Below are 19,393 nucleotides of genomic sequence, written 5' to 3' on the forward strand. Positions count from 1 at the left end.
CCCACACAGGCAGGCCGCCTTGTTTTCAGTGAAGGCTTCACGTAGGCTTCGGAAGCCACCTTGTCGTGTCTGCAGCCGTTCTCGGAGAGGCAGGGTTGCATACCAGATGTCAGGAATCGGCCCACACAGGCAGGCCCCCTTGTTTTCAGAGAAGGCTTTATGTAGGCTTCCGAAGCCGCCTCGTGATGTCTGCCGCCGTTCTCGGAGAGGCAGGGTTGCATACAAGACGTCGGAAGTCAGCCCGCACAGGCAGGCCGCCTTGTATTCAGTGAAGGCTTCACGTAGGCTTCCGAAGCCATGGAACCATGGAACGAGAGATGTCAAAGGATGTATCTCTCATGAACTGATTTGTTTGTTGACTGCTTTCATATTTTAAGCATTTCTGGATGTTTACATTTCTTCTATTTATTAATATTCACTTCATCATCTGCTCCAATGTTTACTGAACCAACTATTTAGCCTTTCTCAGGTATTTTAATTGTATGTTATACCCTTTAACCGTTTCTAAAAGCAATTATAACAGTATACCATGTCTTCCAAGTGCTCTTTAACATAGCAGTTAGGGTCTTGAATTTAAGTCATATCATTGTGAGGGTTTACTCCAGCTTTTACTGCTTTTTGTATGGACTTACAGCTCTGCTGAAGGCTTTGAGTGGGTGTCATGATGACCTTTGATACTAACATGTACTTTATTCTGATCATCTTCACTGGTGCCTATTTGTGATGTGTGTAGTATCGATAAAAAATCCCTGTCTATGGCCAGGAAGCAGTATATAGGGGAAAGAATTGTGCAGTATATAATTCTTTATGGGGAAGTGAAAGTATTTGTATTTGGGGGCGTGGAACGGGCACAGTCATGGGGGTGCCCTTCACGCATTTTCGTTTTGTGCTGCTCATGCAGGTCGTGCGTCGTGGTGCTTCATCGCTATCGCAACGCAACGTCAGCAAAGACAGGGAACACCCCCCACCATCGGCTGCGCCGGTTTTCGCCTTCAACTCGGATCTTCTCGACGACACCACTCTCGCAACGTGTCCGGCACCCGTTTTTGGCCAGTGTCCGATCCCAGTCTACGAAGCTTGGGAGTCCAGTCTCGGTGTTTTCAGCCTACAAAAGGCGGAAATCGACAGTCTTGGCTTGGGGCGTAGAACCGGCACAGTCATGGGGGTGCCCTTCACGCATTTTCGTCTTCTGCTGCTCATGCAGGTCGTGTGTCGTGGTGCTTCATCGCTATCGCAACGCAACGTCAGCAAAGAGACGGAACATCCCCTACCATCGGCTGCGCCTGTTTTCGCCTTCAACTCGGATCTTCTCGACGACACCACTCTCGCAACGTGTCCGGCACCCGTTTTTGGCCATTGTCCGATCCCAGTCTACGAACCTTGGGAGGCCAGTCTTGGTGTTTTCAGCCTACAAAAGGCCAAAATCGACAGTCTCGGCTTGGGGCGTGTAACCGGCACAGTCATGGCGGTGCCCTTCACGCATTTTCGTTTTGTGCTGCTCATGCAGGTCGTGTGTCGTGGTGCTTCATCGCTATCGCAACGCTATGTCAGCAAAGACACGGAACATCCCCCCCATCGGCTGTGCCTGTTTTCGCCTTCAACTCGAATCTTCTCAACTACACCACTCTCGCAACGTGTCCGGCACCCGTTTTTGGCCAGTGTCCGATCCCCGTCTACGAACCTTGGGAGGCCAGTCTCGGTGTTTCAGCCTACAAAAGGCGGAAATCGGCAGTCTCGGCTTGGGGCGTGGAACCGGCACAGTCATGGGGGTGCCCTTCACGCATTTTGGTTTTCTGCTGCTCATGCAGGTCGTGTGTCGTGGTGCTTCATCACTATCGCAACGCAACGTCAGCAAAGACACGGAACATCCCCCCCCCCTCCCCATCGGCTGCGGCTGTTTTCGCCTTCAACTCGGATCTTCTCGACGACACCACTCTCGCAACGTATCCGGCACCCGTTTTTGGCCAGTGTCCGTTCCCAGCCTGTAAACCTTGGGAGGTCAGTCTCGGTGTTTTCAACCTACAAAAGGCGAAAATCGATAATCGCAGCTTGGGGCGTGGAACCGGCACAGTCATGGAGGTGCCCTTCACGCATTTTCGTTTTCTGCTGCTCATGCAGGTTGGTGCCAGCTTCCCTAAATGTTCTAGATTTCGTTTTGCTCTTCTGTCGGTTCCACCCCATGTTGTATTTGCTGACGTTATATCACGTGGCTTGACCTGCCGATTTCGGAGAGGTTTCGTGTTGTTTCACAATTACGCTTTCTATTTCTTGTTGCTACTGTTGTGCGGTGACGTTGAATTAAATCTCGGCCCTCTTTCTGCCGCGCAAGAAAATCAGCTAGTTGAAGCAATGCAACTAGTTCCTAGTATGCACGAAGGACAAACGACTGTAATAAACGAACTGAAAGCCATCAAATATTTGCAAACCACATTCGAAAGAAAACTGGAGGGCTTATTTACTCGTATTGCTATAATTGAGAGCGATGTGGCTACAATTAAACCACTGAGGGGAGAACTTGAAGAACTTAAAGCGTCAAATCGTGAACTGGACACGTAGCTTAGAACAACAGCTTTACGTCAAGAAGAACTGGAAAATCAATTTCGGAGAAACAACCTGCTCATCTACGGTTTGCCCGACGTGGCGGCTGAAACATGGGAAGCTTCAGAGGCAAAGGCTTTATCTTTTTTCGCCGACAAGCTCGATATACACCTTGAAGCTACTAGCATTGAACGAGCGCACAGGATTGGCTGCTTTGCTGCTGATAAAAACCGCCCTCTGATTTCGAAGTTCCTGTCATTTGAAGACAAGCAAAGGGTTCTTTCTAAGGCCTTCAAACTAAAACGAAGTGTTTTTTTTTATAAGCGACGATTTTTCCCCTGCAGTACAGTTTGCAAGACGCGAACTTCTAGACTACGCCAGTGAGCTGAACGCGCAATTTAAACTGCGATACAACAAGTTAACTATAGGCAACAAACGTATATGTACGATCCAGATAATGACACTGTGTTCGAAAATGCCCGGTAACCGCCACAGCATACAAGCGGAAATGGAGAACTTAGCTTTCAAAATCTAGTCTTCATAACTGTCAACTGCAGAAGTGTTAAAAACAAAAAAGACGAACTTGATGGTTCTATAGACAGCTCTGAAATATTTCCAGCTAACTATGAGGTCTACCGTAAAGATAGAAATCTAAAGGGCGGAGTGTGTTCTTACTTGTGTCTAGAGACCTACCAAGCAGAGCCCTTGAATTTCACGACTGTATTTGCGAATCTGTTTGTGTAAAATCAAACTGCGAGGCTCGAAATTTCTTACAGTCGGCTCATTTTATAGACCACCAGGTAATAATGCACTGGATCCCCTTTTGTGTTTATCTAATACTTTGTCAGCAATATTCCCTGATGACGTCATACTTAGTGGAGACTTTAATCTTCCCGATATAGATTGGGTGGAAAATATACATAATTTGCGTAATTCACTCTCTCTTTATACCACGTTTGATGAACTGATAAACACTCATGAGTTGCAACAGTTCGTGTCCCTTCCAACAAGATATAGTGCACGGGAATCTATTCTAGATCTCTTTTTTACAAGTCGTCCTTCTAGTGTGTCCTCAGTAATGACGACACCGGGCCTCAGTGACCATAAAGTTGTAGTTACACAAATAACATGTAAGCGCGGTGTCATCATCAAGTCACGCCCCCAAAAAAGTGTATATTTTCGATCGGGGTGATTATGATAACTTGTCTTTTGACCTGTTGAATTTCCTCCCCGAGTTTGAATGCTCATGTACGTCACATGACATCGAAGATTTGTGGTTGTTGTTTAAAAGTGTACTTACGGTTCTCATCGATAAATATGTTCCCTGTAAAATGTTACCAGGAAGGCGTAGACACGATCAACCATGGATAAACAAAAGCTTGCGTTGCCTCCTAAATAAAAAAATGACGTCTGTTTCTTAAGTAAAAAAAAAAAAAACCGGCAACGAAAAGTGAATTTAGATGCCTCAATCACGCCTTTAAAAAAAAGGTTAAGGAAGCTAAACTGCATTTCTTCTCTACACTGGGTCCCAGGTTGCTTAACAACCCGAAAGAATTATAGAAAATTCTGAAAATAACGGGTAATAACGAAAGCATAGCTATACCCCCAATACTTCAGAACAATGAATTGACTTCGGACGACTTGGAGGGAGCGGTTTGCTTCAATGATTTTTTTCAGTCTGTTTTTTCTAGTCCAGCAGAGACAGACGAATTGGCCCCATCTATGTCAGAACTTAATGGGATGCCAGAATTTGTAATTGAGGATACGTTCTTCCCAGTTATATTGTTTAACAAATCGCTTTTCTCGATCAAGCTGCCGTCGGATTGGAAGACTGCTAACATTGCACCCGTCCATAAGGCAGGTCTTAAACGCGAGGTATCTAATTACAGGCCAATATCTCTGACTAGTGTTTGTTCCAAACTGCTAGAACAGATATACTCAAATATTTTATTTCATCTAGAGTTAAATGATTACTTTACACCGCAGCAGCATGGTTTTCGCTCGGGTCTGTCGTGCACTACGCAGTTGATTGAATTTGTCCATGATATTTCTCTCTCATTAGATAAAAATATACAAACTGACTGCTTGCTTTTAGACTTCCAAAAAGCTTTTGACAAAGTGCCCCACTCCCTTCTTATGCACAAATTGCCATCCTTGGGGTTACCTGGTTATCTTATCAAGTGGCTGAAAGATTATTTAACTGATCGTACTCAGTGTGTAGTTGTTAATGGTGTTAAATCCCCGTACACAGCGGTTACGTCAGGAGTTCCCCAGGGGAGCGTACCTGGACCTCTTCTCTTTTTAATTTAGATTAATGACGTTCCTCAAAGCTTACCGTCTAGTATTCGTTTATACGCGGATGATTGCGTTATCTACCGGCAAGTTTGCAACGATGATCATTCCTACTTACCCCAGACTTACCTTGAAACAGTGGCGGCGTGGTGTAACAGGTGGGGAATGTGCCTAAACATTAATAAATGCAATTATATTCGCTTTACCAAAAAACGACACCCTTTTCTATCAAGGTATATTCTAAACGGCATTGATCTTAAAGAGATTACGGAGGTGAAGTATTTAGGGGTCTATTTTAGCAGCACTCTTTCCTGGGCCAAGCACGTGGACACAGTAACACTTAAGGCGAACCGTGTCCTAAACTTTATAAAAAGGAATTTTAAAATGGCTCCAGAGGATATAAAAGCTTTGCTATACACTACTAACATTAGGCCTATCTTAGAGTACGCGTGTTCAGTGTGGGACCCTCATTTCCTCAACTTGTCCTCAAAAATTGAATGCGTACAAAATAGAGCTTTGCACTTTGTTACAAATGCCTACGCCTTTCGGTGAAGCGTCACCAAACTTAAAGAGCAACTTGGCTGGCACTTGCTGGCTTCACGACGAAAGTGTTTGCGATTAAAACTTTCTAAAAGTATTTTCCTACAAAACACACGCATTAACAAGGATAAGTATCGTCATAGTCCTTACTACATTTCCTCAAAGGTAGATCATTCGCTTAAAATAAAAGAAATTAGATGTAGAACAGAACTGTTTAAACATTCTATTTTTCCAAAGAGCATTCATGAGTGGAATGCCCTTCCTCAACTTGTGGTGACAGAAACCTCACATGCCAGCTTTCCTCTCTCCTATCGGACCTATAAAACTACCTTATGGTACGTTTACACTTGCGGATCCGCCAGCGAATCCGCCCAGCTTTTGCCGCTGGGCGGAAAACGCGGCGGCGAGCCGTATAGGTCCGGGATCTATTTCTGCCGCCGAACGAGGCGTTTCGCTGACCGGATGTGACATTCTTGCGCAGCGCGACGCTGCCTACGTCATGAGTACGCGTTCTTCCGGGAGCAGCAACGTCCGGGAGAGACTGGGAGAGACAGCCGAGTTGGGAACTCTCGCGCCTTCTCGTCATATTTGACGGGATGTTACGAGAACAGCTACCGCAGCGGCGCCACCGCCGCCGCTCGAAGGAAATAGATGTAAACGCGACCCGCTCGTCGCCGCCGCCGCCGGGAGCGGATCCGCTCCCGCGGCAGCGGATTTCTTCTCAGGTGTAAATGTACCATTAGTGCGCAATATCCTGTATTGTGTTTATTAGTTATACTTGCATCGTGTTTTCTGTTAGGTTATTGATTTGTAATGTGCTTGCTGATTGTATTCCTCTTTTCTTGCCACAGATCTTTGATGTTTTTTGCATCTTTTTGTGTATTGATGCTTTCAAGCACTATGTTTTACTTGCGTTTAACAAGTGTGATGCAACCATCTTTTATGTATTTTAACCCCCCTACTGTAATGCCCTCTGGGCGAAGTAGGTACTGTATAAATAAGTAAATAAATAAATTTTGTTTGTGTGTCTGTGAGAGGATTTTTTTTCTAATGACTACAATTATTTTTTTAAGACTTTACAATTGTCTTGTATTGGATCTTTTGGCTACCTTATGGAGCATGTGATGCTGTTCACTTCGGTGCATAGATGAATGGAGTATAAGTTCTTAGAAGCACATATTTTGTGATCATACTTACATGCATCTCCTTCTAAGCAATAAAATGTTTGCTAGATTTTCCATCATCTTTATGATGCAATGATTAAATCGTTTGAGATTATAGCTCGCAACTCACATTCACTGCTGAAATATCACGTACAGATACTAGTAATATTTGAGTATACATCACACATAGGGTTCTGCGTTTTTGGTTTTTATTTTTTCAAAATTCAGCGTACTTTTTTCGGTGTTTATTTTGAAATTCAATTTTCGTTTTTTTTTGTGTATATTTATGCCTACAAAAGATTGCCAGTGTTTTTTCATGAAAATTAAATAAACACTATCATAACCTGGATCAGGTGATCGTTGTAGCTCTCTGATATTTGTGATCACTCAAAGAATGACGGCACAGATACATTGAAAAAAAAACATAGACACAGTATTTGTCAATGTCCAGGTGCCCTATCCCGGAGTGGACAAGTACACGCTGGGCAAAAAACGTGTATACCTTGCCTACTACCAGAGGGTGTGCTTCGTTCTATTTTTGCAAGCGGTCCTCTTCTAGCTACCGCGCTACTTCTGGAAGGCTATCGAAAGAGGACGCGTCAAAACCCGATCTTGGGCCTGAACAACCCTATTCTTCCCGAAGAGGCGAAAGAGAATAGTAAAAAGCTATTGGTCGAGTACCTGTCGATCAACCTCAACAACCACAACCTGTTTTTCAACGGCTACGTGGCGGCGGAGGCCATGAACTTCGTCAACGTTGTCAGCCAGATGTTCCTCATGGATATGTTCTTGGGCGGCGAATTCTCCAGCTACGGTTCCAAGGTGCTGCAGTTCACCGAGTAAGACTGGTCCTTGCGGTACGACCCCATGATCAAGGTCTTTCCGAGGATAACAAAGTGTACCTTCCACATGTACGGTTCTTCCGGAGACGTGCAAAAGCACGATGCCATGTGCATCCTGCCCATCAACATCATCAACGAGAAGATCTACGTCTTCCTCTGGTTCTGGTTCATCATTCTGGCGATCATGTCCGGTGTTGTCCTGATATACCGGGCTGTGATCATCTTCATCGCCAAAATGAGGTTCATTATTCTTCGAAACCGAGCTAAGCTGGCCAACAAGGACTACGTCGAGAGAGTGTGCGACCGCAGCAAGCTGGGAGACTGGCTTGTGCTCGAACTTCTCTGCAAGAACATTGACTCGATCAACTTCAGAGATGTGATCAACGAGTACGTACGTCGCCTCGACCACAAGAGCCTTGACAACGCGTAACACGCACTGCCCTCTTCGATTTATGAAGGTTGATGTGAATCCCTACGAGAGAAAAAGCAACACTTGGTGATCTAGGGCCTCTCTGCAATTATTATTGAAATAAAAGGTAGTTAATGACTGCATATCAACATTTTTGTAATGTAAACCTGTAGGGAGTTTAGATATTTGTGCTTCGGCAGCTCCATTTGGGATTGTCGAATATGCATGACCTTAATTGGGGTTGACGGCCATTATCGAGGAGGAAAGCTTAAATATGGACGTTTACGACGTTTATACTTGCAGACAATCGATGTTACCGCTTCTTTTAGGTGGAATCGAAGTTTCCATTTCAACTTCTACACTTTCACACAGTTGATGTTACTACCCTTGCTTTAGGGAAATTCAAGTTGAACATCGCAGGCGGCAAGAAGTCTCCTAACGATCACAGTGCCTCCCTTTGTTCAACAAACTGATACTTGACTAGGGCTGCTATACTCCAGATAGTCAGCACTGACTATCTTTCGGAGAGTTGCTCATACACTCCCACGACTCTTGCGATAGGAGTCCGGGAACTCTTCATAAAAGGAGGTTCCTCACATCTCTTGTTACAGAGTCACGGTGATTACCAGGAAGGAGTCGTGTGACTATTTTTCTCCGTTGGATAAGAGCCGTTAAAGGGTCTCAGTTGACTACGTCACCTGGAGTCGCCAATACACTACCATGACTCCAGTGTGATGAGAATCGCAGGACTCTTTGTCTCTACAAAAGTGACTTTTCAAACTAGAGTCGGGGAGGAGTCAAATCTGTAGCGCGCAAAGACCCCCCACAGGGAGTCGTGGAGACTCTCTTTAAAAAAAGAGTCGAGGGACTCTACAAGCTGGAGTAGTGGAAGAGTCAATTCTGCGATGCGCCAATACCCCCCAAAGAGAGTCATAGTGACTCTTTATTTTTTTAAGAGTGCAATCGCTTCTCACCATAGACACGGACGTACACGCGTCTTGTACAATGCGTACCCTCGCCGGCGTAAACCATCTGTACGCACGAGTGCTTGCATCCCCAATAGGGGTGAATAGGTTCCCCTGAGGGGTAGTTTTCCTGAACAATTTCTCGCAGACCACCACAAAAGTCGAAAACATTGCACCTTTTTTACGATTGTGCGCAGCGAGAGTGGCTAATTTAGAACTTTGCCCTTCTTTTGTCCAAATCCGTCGCGAAGTTTCCCTTCTTTTCCAACTGTGACAAGGTTTTTGTTTACTTCTGCTTGTCATTTTTGTTTTTCCGTCCTTTCCGCGCGTGCTTGGTCGCAGAAAAGGAAGATCGGGTGATTTTTCTTAACAAGCTGCCTAGGCCTGCAGATTGGTCCAACTAATAGCAGCAAAAAAAAAAAATGCTTACAGTATTTACTGTGGGGTATCGTAATCAACTTGTGTGCAGCAGTTGCAAGCGAGCTACCATGCCGCGTAATTTCTGAGCTATTCATACTGGGCTAAAATAAAGCGCTGCTGGTCCGTGAAAATTAGCGTCGGGCCAGGCCGGGCCGGCTGTCGGAAATAGAGAGCGGGCCGAGGGCAAGTCCGGGCCCAATAGACAACGGGCAAGGCTTGGGTGGGCTTCGAAATATCGGCTCGTGCACACTTTTAGTCGCAGGCATCCTGGATGGGTGATGTCAGTCCCGTCGTTGTGCTTCATATTGCGTTCACCCGGGCTCCCCGGATTGTTTTGTTCTCGGCAACATCTGGACATGGATTGAAAGCAAGGTATGTTCAACACACGCGCGAGCCATATAGGTGTCTTTGCGCTCGCAGTGCGGTCGCGATACGTGGAGGAGGGAGGTCTGCCGATATGGGGGGGGGGGGGGGGGGAGAAAAAAAGAAAAGGTTGTTTTGTTGAGACTGCCGAACCGCTTTTCCTTGATCCTCCTAAACAATTTTCAACAAAGCTAACTTGACGTGTTGTGCATTTTTACAGGGTTACCTGCTATGGTCTCTCCGTGTTGTCACTTGATATCGTTACGTCAGAGTCACGTGACTTCATAATGTCTTTTGACGTCGCATTCTCACTTGACATCATGGGGTCACATGATGTTTACAAGATAACGGCACACCTATTCAATCGGTGCCAACAATTATGGCGGAGTTTATAAAAACAAATACGGCGAAATCATTTCAATGTGGTTGTACCTCACCGTTATAAGTTTTCCCCCTAAAGCCGGGGTCACACTGTACATCATACAAAAGACAGTCTGTAAACAGATTCAAACTCGAGTCATCACAAGATCTGAGCTTCGAATGTCTCAAGGCAACGAGTTGAAGGAGACACTTGGCACGCGGCATTTGAACCATAGATATCGTGGTGACTGATATCTGCAGACTGTCCTGTGTATAATGTAAAAGCAGTGTGACCCCGGCTTAAAGGTACTTCTAGTGAAAGCGAACACTGCAATACGACCCGCAAAAATTGCGTAATAAATATTAAAAATATTAAAATAAGGACAACACGGACTTCACCATATAGTAGTATCAAACCTCGTGCTCAGGCTCAAACCTCGTTTGAGCCTGAGCTTCACGTCCCACTGCCCACAGCTCACTGGGCTTCACGTCCCACTCCCCATGCCAAAAACCTATGCACTTTACACAGTTTACGGCACTACCACTTCTATTGCAAAAACGTTTTTCTAATGCTATCGCCTCTCGTACGCTTTCTCTGTTTGCACAGAACAACGCGATATCGTCTGCGTAGACCAGTACTCGCAACTCGGAAGCATGCAGCTTAAAGCCACGAATGATGCTGCTTTTAACTACGCTCAAGCAGAAAGACTCTATGTATATGCAAAACAAAAGCGGGGGCAGAGCGGCAACCCTGTCGCACGGACCGGAGGACGCCAATACGTTTACCAATTGACTTGTTCACAACCAGGCTTGTCGTGCACCCCTCGTACGCCATACGAACACCCTCAATAATTACGGAGCCTACGTTTACATGTTCCATTATCGCCATCAAAACCTCATGTGACACACGATCGAACGCTTTTTCCAAGTCAATCTGGAGCATTGCAATTTTATCATTCGTTGCGTCACAGCATTCTAGTACACATCGAGCGGTGTGAATGTTTGTTGTTATCGATCTTCCTTTTATTGCACATGTTTGGTGTGAACCAACTATATCTCTTATTACTCCTTGAAGCCGTCGTGCCGAAATCTTCATTAGTACTTTGTAGTCTACGTTTGTCAAGCTGATTGGCCTATAGGATGTAACCGAACGCAATTTGACAATATCTTCGGTCTTGGGTATTAACACCGTGTGAGACCTCACAAAGGAGGGCTCGGCCACCGGTCCCCCCTTACTACTACTAGAATTCGTATCAAGCGGCATTTCTTCGTCGGCGTCCGATTGGCGGGCGGGCGTCACGTGCCCCCTTTTCCGGATGGCAGAGCGCGTCGCTCTTCGGCGGCGGTCGGGCACGGTTGTTCGCCCACTGACAGCTGCGCACACACGTGTAGTGTCGTCTAGCCGCGCCGCTGCGACCGGTCCTCATTGCTACCGACGAAACGTGCACGTTTTTACCAAGCGCTGCTGGTGTCCCTGGGGTTGCGAGTTCTCGACAAGTTCAAGATAGACCCAGAGCCCGAGCTCTGGGTCTATCTTGAACTTGAACCTGTAGATGAGAAATTTAGCACTGGCTAAATTTCTCATCTACAGCTGGGAGGCTCGTCGCCCCTGTGAGGCAGACGAAGTTCTAGGCTGTATAAACATACACACAACCCGATTTTTTTTTTTCAAACGGGCACATGATTTACCAGTCGTTGCTCCTTGCCAAAAGCCGCCAGAAGACAATAAAGGCCATTTTTGTGCAGCCCGGCCTTTTGTACTCGTGAGCCGGTCTGGCCTTGGGGGTTCCCACCGTCCAATGGCAACGTTGGAGAAATAGCTTTCAGGCATCTTTTTTTTTTTTTCTCCCTCCGACCAACACGTTGTCAATCACATTGGAGAGGAAGCGGAACCGACTAAAATGAATAAAGGGACAACACATTCACACAACCCACCGGGTTCGAAACGCGGGTCGCATAATGTCACGCGATACAGGATGCGGCGATGCAACGTTTTGTCCGAGCGAGTGAATATATATCGGTATTCAGTTGCTGTTTTCGGGCTAACAAAAGAGTTCGAGATGGACGCTCGCAGCCGCTTCTAGAAGGACGCCGCAGCTGGATGGAAGGATGGATGGATGAATCCGGCTGAGCCCTTTGGATCGAGCGGTAGCTTACGCCACCTAGCCATTTTGTTTTAAATTTAAGTTTAGAATATTTAAATGTGAAAACTCTATTCGCTCCGCACTGCAAAGAAAGTGAGGCTTTAAAACGCCCTAGCCAGCAGTTAATAAGAAAATACCTAGTTTTCTCTCGCTTTCGGCCACCACTCACTGAATCTTTGCTTGGTAATCTCTACTGTCTTGAAATCCACCCTTCCTTCGCTGTCTCTAAAACCCAATGACTTTATTAAATCTATGTTGTCTTCCGTAGGCATAGGGTGAAGCCCTCTACAGTAGAGTATCAAGTGCTCAGCCGTCTCGTCCTCTTCCTACAAGCAGTGCACACTGTATCCATTTCCAGAACACCCGTCCTCACCTCAAACAACAATGAGCTTCCCCTAGAATTTTCGTAAAAGATTTCATTGGCAATAACTGTTTTGTTTAATCTATAGCTTTCCAGAGCCGTCTTTGTCTGCATTCCCTCTTGCCACCGATCCCTTTTTGTGGCCTTAACTTTCTTCTTAACAGAGACCTGCTCTTCCGTAACTCCACTATAGCCCAAAAACTTTCCTCTTAATTTCCTAGTGCGCTGTTTCCACTTTCTGTCCACGCTTCAACGAATCCAAGCTTCACAAAGAACTACTTGTAGTTTTCAAGACTGACCTTCCAAAAGAATACCCTCTCCTTCCCTTCTTCGTTTTGCGGAGAGCAATATCGAGAAGCAACTGCTGTTAAGTTCGAACAAGGGACTTCGTCAGATTGAAACGTGTGAGGGTATTGTAAAACGCTCGTGGAATGTGGGGTAACTGTAGATGCGTCTTGTCTGAATCGTTCACCACAAACATAAATCTGGTTAAAAGCGGAGATTTTAAACTTGAATATATCAACAAATAAAACCTTGATTCCGCTTGTTTTCTTCTCCTGGTGCCCTTTGATCACGAAATATTAATTCGTATATTCCCATTTTGATGGGATAGATAAAAAAAAAACTTGGCTTGATCTAACTAAATATGGTAATTAGAAAAACAAAAATGTAACGTATATGTAACGAAACGTTCCATTTTTTAAACTGTAACGGGAACGAGTTCCTTTCTCACAGGTGGAACTTGTAACGGGAACGCGTTCTAAAAATCAGAAGGAACGAAGAACAAGCTTTCGTTCCTTTTTTTGAGGAACGTGTACAACACTGCCCCAAATCCAGCCTCCCTACTCCGTGCTGTTTTATTTCTAGTCTTGCATGAACTTCGGATTTCACGCACAGCACTTCCGAAAGTCAAGCCAGGCACCATGACCCCTTTCCAAATCTCTCTCACCACCTCATACCTGTTGTAATTCCAAAGTGCTCTATGTTTCATTACAGCTGCATTTCTGTTGCCCTTACCTATTATATACTTTCCATGCTCACTGAGATATTCTGCACCACCACATATCCATACTCCTAGATACTTGTATTTTCTAGCTCTCTCTACTGTAATAAGAATAAGAATAAGAATCTTCTGTACTTCGCGGAAACTGCGCCGAGCGGTGGGATGATGCAACTTTCGGGAGAGAGGCTGGACTCCGACCTTCCGCGAGTTATTAAGTCACACATTGGCGCACATCGTACTCGTCGCTAATCTTGAGCTCTTCCGTCCGGGCAGATAACAAGATTGGTAGCGTTTTTTTTTTTCTTGGTAAGTTCTTTTTTATTTTCAGTAGAGTGAAAAAGATCTAAAATGAGCGCACACAAAATTTCGAGGCGTCCTGTCGTTTCTCAGTTTTTAGACACTTGAGCACACTTTGAGGTTAATTCCACTTCGAGTTTTACTTCTTTTATCTTCGCGGTGCGTCAAGACCTCGATGATTGGTTATCTACTCAAGATTTTGATTGGTTTCTGAATTTAGGCTTAGGGACTTAACAGATAGACGTGCGAAAAATAGGGATTCACACTTTGATTAAGCGCAGCACTGCAAATATAAAGGTGCAGGTGACGGAGGATTATGACAATCCCAGCAGTTTCATTCTTGCGTAGGACAATGATGTTATGTCAAGCGTGTACACTTACTCTTGTTGCACTCTCTAGCGAGTTTCACTGCCATGCCATTTGGAGTCAGTCATGTTAGCTAGGAAGTGCTTTGACTATTGGTGTGGAGGCAACTTCTATAATATATTGTAATCATCTGTACGTGTAATATCATATTTCATTCAGCTATGCCTTATTTTCGAAGCATTTTGGAATGGCATTTTATACTGCTGGGTGTGCAAGGATGAATAATTTCGTATGTTTAACATACCATGTGTACAGAAGTAATAAGCAAGGACCAATTTGGATAACGACGTAGCTGCATTTTTAAGCGGGACAGGCAGTCCTTGTACTATGTATTGAATGTTATATGTATAAGTTTGAGTGTTCTGAAAGAAACATTTTCGCATGTTGAACATTCCTGATGTTGCTTACACCCACAAGCCTAGACCATTATATGTCTGGATGAATTGAGGTGTGAATGAGTTTTGTAGTGCTGCTTGGGAGTTGCCCATTATGAATGTTCGAACACATTCTCTAATTTTTTATTATAACTAAATGTTACATGTTGCCAGTAGTTTGTGATATGATCACTGCAAGTTGAAAGGTTAGTGCTCTCTGAGAAGGAAAAAATTATTTGCAAGCATAAATACTTGTCAAGGCTGTGAATACCAACTATATGAAAATTCAGGCCGAAGCCATCTGCCCAGCTAAGAGGAAATAATCCCAATACGTCCATTGTAGTCTGTTGTGCTGAGCCAACATAGCATGTGCCAGCGTCGGATGTTATAAATAGTATTCAACGACTGGATTAGAATTTCCTCTTTTGAACTCTAAATGCATATGATTCCAGAATATTACTATAAAATTTACTGACCACTATTTTCCACGAAAGTTGATGTGAATCTCTACGGAAGAAAAAGCAACACTTGGTGATCTAGGGCCTCTCTGCAATCATTATTAAAATAAAGGGTAGTGAATGACTGCATATCAACATATTTGTAATGTAAACCTGTAGGGAGTTTAGATATCTGTGCTTCTGCAGCTTCATTTGGGGTTGTCGAATATGCATGACCTTAATTGGGGTTGACGGCCATTATTGAGGAGAAAAGCTTAAATATGGACCTTGACTTCTGGCTGTGGTTTGAACACCAAGTTTGTAAGCCATCTTCACTGCATATCGTAGTATTCTTTATCAACGGTGTGTCAACAAACACTGTAGCATATATATTTATCTTAAGATATAATCTTTTCTGCACTGCTATTTCCAAAGCCTAGCCGACACAGGGTAAATTTCAATTTTGCAGCATAACCCAGGTAGCACACCGCGTCGGCCAGTATCGGGACTACGTCGCCCGGTCCTAATAACAGGATGGCGGCGCCTGGCCATTGGTGCCGGTGAGCTAGCGGCCCCGGCCGGCTTAGAGTTTTCGTCTTGCTCACTGGCCAGTTCAGCCGTAGAAGTTACAGTTACTGGCCAGCATCGGGTTTTTGCTGTTTTTGCTGGCCAGTCTTTCCATTGAGGTTCCAGTAACTGGCCGGCATCGGTATTTTGCTGTCTTTGATGGCCAGTATTTACATGGAAGTTCAGTAACTGGCCGGCATCGCTACTTTGCTGTCTTTGATGGCCAGTATTTACATGGAAGTTCAGTGACTGGCCGGCATGGGCGCCTTGCAGCTCTGACTCGCGAGCCCCTCCATGGAAGTTCTGTTTACTGACCGACATCGTTTAATTTATTTATTTTTTGCCGTTTTACTATTCAGTCAAGTCATTGAGATTCTGATGACCTGCGGCAATTCATTAATAGCGAGTGGAAATGTTTGCGTGGATCAATCCTTCGCAAATAACTGCCGACGCTGGTGTATTTGATCCCAGCATGGCAAGGCTGGCGTGTTTTATCGCGAAAACGGGAGAAAAGACAGTGCGACGAGAGAAGTTTGCATTTCAGGATTCGAGAATCTGACCACCTACGCCATGAAATATAAATTACACAACGCCGAACGATACTTTCTCAGGAAGCTAGTTTAATAGACCGATCTCACCGGCCAGTTTGACTACGCCACCCCTGCCGCAACGCATTAAGGGAACTTTAGTCTTTCTGCACGTGCGACAACCTCGCGGAAGCTCTGCGCGTGAGGAGCACGAGACAGCACGAGCCCTGTCGTGCACTGCCGTCTGCCTCCTGTGAACTAAAGTTATGGTGGCGTCACGCATGGGCCGAACGCTCGGTGAGATCGGTCTATTTGATGTACTATACTTGAGGTCCGGCTATATTGGCGACGTGAGCGATCGAAAGCGTCGCTGTGGTCGGCCTTCCACCATTGGCCGAATGCTGACTATGACGTCAGTAAGGGATTTCTCTTCGACGGAAATAAGAGGAATGAAGAACTTCAATTTCGACAATGTTGGTAGTGTTTCTTTAGGAGCGCGATGGTTTCAAGCTTCCACCATGATCCTTACAAACACCATCCAACTTGTCGTTCGCGAGGTAAGTACGTCACGAAAGGTAACCACAGGAGGGCGCCACTAAAACATCTCGCCGCTAATACGTACGCGTTTGGCTCTGATCAAAATATAAAATAAAAACGGTATGGCGGATCCTCCGAATGAAGAACAAAAACAAACACGTGGCATGATTGAGCACGTGCTTTGAGGTACAAAAAGAATAATACGGATTACTTTTCAGAATCTGGACAAGAAAGAGATGTATTGCTTATGACGCTGCGAGAGGTACACAACTCTCCTGAGATAATGTTATCGGTGATTCTAATTAAGTGTGAAAATATGCTATTTCAGGCAAGAATCGACTGTTTTCTGTGGTAGTTACGATCATCTAACAGAAAGATTTCAAATTTTCACATAGCGAGATGATCTGTCCCCCGATAGCTTATGTTATACGACATACCGCACCAGAAAAACGCGAATATAAAAACTTTTTTTTTTTTTAACACGATAAAACGAGAAACACAAATGCGGTGTGGATGTTTACACTGCCGGGTTTGTGAATGTGACCCCTTGACGGTTACGAAACATAAATGTTCTGATACCGAACGATACCGTTTCTGAAAGTTTCTGAAAGCTAGTTTAATTATTCGCACTGTTCTTGGATCTCAGGAATAAAAACATGTCTAGGCCTAATAAAAAAGTAAAACTGCGGAGCGCAACCTCGATAATTAAAATCAGGCGGCAGGCGAGGGAAAATCACTGATGTACCAGAAGAAAATTAAGTACTACCTTCCGTAAGTCAGAAAAATAAGAGATGTGCTTAATACGTACCGCGCTGAGAGCTCAGCTAAATAACTGCCTTAAAATAGCGGTATTTTTGTTTTAATAGTGGGTAAAGTTGACCGCCTTTAGACAAACTTCGGCTGCATCACTGTGGCAGCTTGACCACTTACACGTTTTCTCATTTTGGTCTCAATATTCCCATTATAATTACCTTCTTTACTTCGTTGAAAGGACTTGTGCTGTTTGCCTACTACACTGATCCAGAAATTAGCACAGAGGGAGCGAATTATCCCGGCAAAACAAGAGGACCACGGTTTGTGCATTGCATCAATTTAAATTTGGGCTCGCACTTCCTATTTTCACATTCTGCGTGATTTTACCCTAGAGTAAGGAGCCGGCTACTGTAAAAGACATAGAAAATATTTAAAATATTAAAAAGAAATTGAAGGAAGCGACTGTGAGCCGTGGAATAAAGAAGAAAGAAGGCCCAAGTGGAACGCGCCGATTCACCTGTAAGCAAGAGGAGATTTTAAAAACATAATTTCCTTGTTAGTTAAGGTAACAGATATATGGCTAATGCATTAAGACAGCTCAATCTCTCTCTAATATCTACGATGGATTGTCACCTACTTATGCACTGTTTACACTTCTCGTGCATGTCAACGTTAGAAAAAACGTGAATTAGCAGATACTATGAAAAACATACAAGGGGATAATGTTAGGCCTTTATTATTCGTAGTATTGGCGACCAATGTGTCCGCACATCCGTCTTTTGCCTGAGCTGCGAAGAAAATTGTATTTACACTCTTATGCACATGGGTGAATTAACACGTTCCACTTGGACCTGTTCGAACTTTTGCTAAAGCTCCTTCCGCATTCATAATTTTTTTCGTCTCCAATTTATGTGAGTTAGGAGTCTACACTCGTATGTTGTGTATGTATTTCCTTTATTTCTGGTTTTTTGTGTGCTATTTTTCTAGATGTTCAATCAGAAGGAACTGACCACCTTACTACATAGAAAGGCTGTTGCTAATTCCACAGTGTGTTTAAAACAATCTACCTGACATCTTTGCCTTACGCTCCAGTTTCTGAAGCTCACATTCTCCGAACAAAGCCTTTATGATTTCTCTGATCCTCGATCTTTCTTAGTTTCTTTTGTGTTCAATAGATCGAGTTGCGAGTGTGCACCAGTGTGCGTCCTACGTGTTCCTGTCCTTGTCTTTTTGTGCACTTTTTCAAGTTGTTCCGTGATATTTTTTATCGCATATTCTACTCTGTGTTTTCATCTTTGTACTTGCTGCAGCCTTTGCCAAGTGGAAGTTGGCATTTAATTTCGCCATCCTGATGTGAGTGTCCTGAGACGACACAGGATGACAGCCTCCTCTACTGAAGTCCAGGCTTCATGGAAGACTGCCAAGGCTGTTCATGGTAAGGTGCTTCATATATTGAGCAATATAATAGCAAGTTATTGCTGCTAGGATTGTTTTTAACACAGACTGTGTTTATAAACTCGCCTTTAGCAATTCCGATGCCACTCGCGTGGCATGAAATCCTGTAGGGGAATTGTGCATTCCATTCGTAAGAGGAATGCTGGGTTTAACCCGAAGTTTGCCTCTGCTTGCTGCCAGTATTGCTGTGTGTTGTATTTGTATTTTGTATTTGTTTATTTAGTGTTCCCAATAATGGCTGAAGCCTTCCCATTGGTGCGCTTGTTAGTGGCAACACACAGATATGAATGAACAGCAAGAGTGGTGAACAGCGCTACTCTCGCCGTTCGCCACCGCGCCCATTGGTTTTCGGAGAAGTTTACAAGATTGGTCTCTATGGTATTTGGCCATATATCGCACATGAACACAACCAGGGCACTGTACCTACAACATGGGGCCGCCCATGACAAATTGCTGCATGAGGGGGAGTGGGGAGAGGGGGGTCCCAGCAAAATGAAATATTTCGAGGGGGGGGGGGGGGGGAGCGGCCGGGCCCCATGACTCCCCCCCCCCCCCCCTGGCTACGTGCCTGACGCTTGGTTCGCGAGGCGTTTGAAAAGGAGAGCAAGTAAGCTGCTGCATGATGCTCCCAGTACTGAGCAGTCGACGATCGCTTGTTTACGCTGATATAAATCACGACT

The sequence above is a fragment of the Ixodes scapularis genome, unplaced genomic scaffold (genome assembly GCF_016920785.2).
Source record: "Ixodes scapularis isolate PalLabHiFi unplaced genomic scaffold, ASM1692078v2 PGA_scaffold3__209_contigs__length_174095766, whole genome shotgun sequence".
Lineage (NCBI taxonomy): Eukaryota > Metazoa > Arthropoda > Arachnida > Ixodida > Ixodidae > Ixodes > Ixodes scapularis.